This window comes from Hippocampus bargibanti, linkage group LG11, assembly GCF_051943395.1.
Source record: "Hippocampus bargibanti isolate YZ-2025 linkage group LG11, ASM5194339v1, whole genome shotgun sequence".
Taxonomy (NCBI): Eukaryota; Metazoa; Chordata; class Actinopteri; order Syngnathiformes; family Syngnathidae; genus Hippocampus; species Hippocampus bargibanti.
The window spans coordinates 19,195,001-19,200,000 of record NC_142744.1 but is presented as its reverse complement, the minus strand read 5'-3'; the positions used below and the strand labels follow the sequence as shown (position 1 = coordinate 19,200,000).

The window sequence follows — 5,000 nt, the reverse complement described above, 5'->3', positions numbered from 1 at the left end:
CCGAACATGATAAGCTAATGCACTCCCATTCTGCAATGTAGCCGTTGCCATCAAAAAGCGGCTGATACACACCCAAGCGGCATAGGCGAATCGATCGATCCAAATGTAAGCCATCAAAATGAATCAGTAAGATCAAAGGGAAGTGAAGTACAACTTTATTGTCAAATGTGTATGATGAAATTTCTTCCCGCTCAACCAGGTAACAGACGAGAAAAGGAGTCGCTGTAGGTGCCCGCACCACCAAAAAACAATTAACAAAAAATGACACAACAATACAATAGTCTTCTGTATATCAGACACAGACAACGGTGCAATTTTAACCACTTTTCCTGCATCCACGTTGATTTCGATGTCATGAAATGGATACTTTAGTTTCAGTGTTTCTCCCATGTACATGTCAAATTTAGGCTAGGACTTGCATCCATTCTTAACCACAATTGACCTCACCAGTGTTGCAGGTTAGCTGGAGCTTATCCCAGTTGGGTTGATCGTCTGCCAGTCACAGGACAAGTTTGTAATTTATTGTATTTGTTGTATCATCATGTTTTTAAAATAGTTTGTTTACTCATTTAGTGAAAGGGAATTAATTGTTTGGTTTTTAAATTTTATTTCCAAAGCATATGTGGCAAAATGGGCAAAATAGTATTTTGTAAGTTAGCTTGTGCAATACTTTTTCAGCGCGGCCATCTAAAAATAACTATTGTGTTTGAAGTAAAAACATTGTACCGTCTAGTTTCTGGGGATACAAATCTACGAGTGAAATACTGTATATTGTATGTAAAATACCTTGTATTTTCTATTTCCCAGTTTTTAAACAAATACATAAACAAAAGGGGGCAAAGTCATGAACAATCAGGCAGATTTAACCGATTTGATGATGTCAACACCATTACAAAAATGTGTCAGATCGGGCATCAGTAGCAAGCTTTCTTTGTTCATCGAAAATGTATTTTTTTTTGTATTACCATAAGACCACACAGAATTTAATTTGCGTTTGCCAAGTAGTCCAAAAAACTAACCCTAAAGCTAAGAAAATCTCAACTAAAATGAAACATTTTCTAAAAATAAAAACAAGCCACTCTAAAGCATTAATTAAAGCTGAATTTAAAAAAAAGTCAATGAAATGAAATAAAAAAAGCGACTATAATGCAAAATCCCAAACATTTATATCCTGGCTATTTATATCCTGTGTTGCATTTGAAACACTTCAACTTCCAAGTCGACAATCACCAGCAATTTCCCTTTGGTGGATGTGCAACTCTAATGCAGATTAGAAGTAAGCCGAAGCTTCACTGAAGACGACCAACAAATTCCACAAAGTAAAAAGAAGACCTCCTGAGCATCACAGACGCCGACACTCCAACCGTCGACTTCAATCCACCACACATTCCCCCAAGCATGAACATTTTTGAACGTGAAGCTCAACTCACACTTTCCTGAGCCTTTGCTTTCCATCTCATGGTGACGCAGCAGAGGAGAGATGGAGCACGAGGAGCGCAATGAGGTGGACTCACAGTGCTCTGCATGCGTGTATGCATGCATGTTTGTGTGTGTCATTTGAAACACCGAGGCTTTTTTTTAGCCTTTGTGTCATTCACTTAACAACCAATCTCATTAGCTGCTGGGCTACAATGAGCTGAATTATGTTCTGTGTAAACACACCACATGGTGCTCCTTTAGAAAAGGGCTTTTTCATCTCTCACACACACGTGCAAACAAGCACACACTCAACACTCAAACGAACACACACACACACACACACACACACACACACACACACGCACACACGCACACACACGCATACACACACACAAACACACACACACACACACACACTTACACACAGCTTCACCGAAAAATGACGATAGGGATGACAACGGAATGCACCCAAAAAGAACAATTACTTTGAGTGTTGGGGCGAGTTATCAACATCGCAGTTGCAAAGAGATTGGATGGGTAGAGTCTAAGCTCAGAGTCTTAAAATATCTTAAATAGAGTAAATATGGCATTCTTAAACCTTTCAGGCTGAGCAAAGTAGAGATCTGGAAATTATGTATTCTGTTTCCTAAAACCTCAAAATATCCTACCTGCTGGGATAAAAGTGACACAATTCACAAAAATGTTGCATAAATTGTGACATAATATTTTGCCCATATAACCCAATCACTCCTCGTTGTCTCTTTTAGTAGAAGACGGGTATTTTTATTTATGTATTGATTTATTTGCATTTTCTATTCCTAACAGATAGCCTGCTGGGGATTAAAAAATAATTTCTGATAATTCTTGATATCAAAGTTGTTGTCATACTATGTTAAACCCATAGAGCTTGTGGTTACATTTATTGATGAGAGGTATTAAAAAGCTGAAATGTTGTCTTCTTCTTTCGGGTACACTAATGCAAAAAAGTTACATACAAAATATGAAAAATAGTGTTACATAACATGTCCGAATAGGAACAATTTACGTCTTGTGGCTACATTTTGTGAAAAAGGGATGTTAAAATTGTCTTTAATTTGGGATCATAAAACTGATCAGATGTCTCTTGATGTAATAATCTATTGTACTTTGTGCTTTGTACAACATATGAAAATTATCCAGCTCCAGAGAGTCAAACGGTAAAACGTAACTTTACTCTGCAAGTCATTTCTGACTATTGTGACTGAAAAGCTATCCATTAAAAAAAAAAAAACAGCGTAAGCACTGGAAGTCATGACAGCTGTCCATAAGCAACGGGGACGTGTCTATTGGCCAACTTGACCCTCATTGGGAGAGAAAACAAATAGAAGAAGAGAATAGTGCATCCTGGGATTGGCGAGCCTGGTCACTGGAGATTTTCCAGACAAACGGTGCACCCGGGAAGGGAGGGGAGGCGAGAATAAAAAGGACAGGCTTCGAATCTCATTTTAACAGACCGCACACAATCTGGGCTCCCACAGAACTATCTCTGCCTGACCGCTTTCTATTTATCCCTTATCAGTGTTTACCAAGCGCTAGTTTTCTTTCATTCACACTGTGAAGCAGTTCTCTTACTATCAGTCAACAGCTGACACCGTGGAACGGCCTCAAAGGCAAGAGGAAGGGATCAAAACTAAACCAAAGCTGTTTAAACAATACAACAGAGGAAATAAATTCATAAATCCTAATTCTTCCCAGCCCACAAGGGTATAAGCAGATGCTTTATAGTTAGGCCAAGTGAGCCTGAGCGCAGCCAATGAGGTATGCCGCCATCAAGGTACATTGGGATGTATATTTTAGGCCCCCCAAAAAAAGTACGGCCGCGTCAAAATCAGAAATATGGAATTCATCTTTTTTCTTTTGGACGTCACTCAAATAGCTCATTCTCTTGCATGTAATTTTTGTGAGGGGTTTAGACAAATGTGTGTATGGAAGATGTATCTTTTTTTTTGTAGACACTCCACACTGGACAAAAAACACACACACACACACACACACACAGACACACACACACACACATACACACACACAGGCACGCGCGTACATATCTATCCTTTATTTTTTGTTACTTAATTTTATTTTATATAATATTTTACACTGGAGTTCGTAAGTATTTTTTTGCAAGCTGAAACAACAGCATTTGGAATCAAACTTGCTTGACTGAACTAAAACAAGAAAACCTCTGAAATTGCATTAAGAATCAACAAATGAACCACTGATGTCATTAAAGTAATTTCCTAATTTGTAAAATATTTTTGTGCTGTGTTCAATGCCACTGAATCAATAATTATACATCAGCAACATACAGCAGTGTAAAACAAAACATCACTGGTGTAAAAACTCAATCCTGGCATTAACTGAGGAAATAAAAACACTCTCTGGCCTTGTTTTGTTTGACCACCCCCCCCCCCCCAACTGTGGGGAGGACACCACACAAACAACTCTTTCTGTGGAATACTGATCAAAAGTTAAGTCATTAATTACATTTATCCTTTGGCCAGCTGCTCGACAGCAGATGGATCATTTCTGAGACCTCGTTGAATTAAATCCACATAATTCATTTTCCTGGATTAACCAACTGAAGTTGGAGTGGGAGCACGCCGGTCACGGCTGTTTGACAATACATGGCCTTTTGGGATAGGTAATGTTGTGTCATTCTGCCTTGTACAGTCGGGAGAATGAAAAGAAAATCTTTTTCGGGGAGCTGTCAGAGTCGGATTTGGTTTTGTGGCTGCTTTTTTCTTTTTGCTGGACTGTAACGGCTACCATGGACAGTTCCTGCAGGCGTGTGCAGGTCACATGGAAGCGTTGGGTAGCAACCAACCCGTCTACACTTTGAAGACCAGGAGGGGGGTGGGAAGATGGCAAGGGTGGTCCAGGAAGGAATAAAACCTCTTATCATTGTTTCACCACACACACACACACACACACACACACACACACACACACACACACACACACACACACACACACACACACACACACAGAAACACACGCGCACACCGCCTGGATGCTCCTTGTGAAATGAAACTTTACTATTATCCCAAAGTTTGGACACACAATAGGAGATTATATATATATATATATATATATATATATATATATATATATATATATATATATATATATATATATATATATATATATATATATATATATATATATATATGTGTGTGTGTATATATATATTTGCGCACCAAATCCAGCAGACATTTAAACAGCTTCTTCCCCCAAGCCATTAACTCTTTGAACTCTTTCAACAGTAGCCAAAATGGAACTGTATAGTGCCACTTAGCAGTTTTTTTTTTGTTTTTTTTTTTTTGACGACGATACTAGTGCAGCGTGTTCTACCGGAAACAAATTCCTTGTGTGTTCTACATACTTGGCAATAAAGATGATTCTGATTCTGATTCTGATGATGCACAGAAAGCAAACTGGAAAACATTCTTTTGTTGTGGGCCTTTAGGGTGAATTTTTTCCTGTTTAAAATATCCCGAAATATATTTTTTTACAAATAAATACGTCGCACTTTCACCACCGCCAAC

At 38.4% G+C, this 5,000-nt stretch overlaps 1 protein-coding gene across 4 annotated transcripts in view; it reads right to left on the bottom strand.

Moving 5' to 3' along the window:
• The window catches only part of st18 (ST18 C2H2C-type zinc finger transcription factor), a 65,257-nt gene that overhangs the window by 59,274 nt on the left and 983 nt on the right, over positions 1-5,000 (bottom strand). The gene's annotated exons all lie outside the window — the stretch shown is intronic.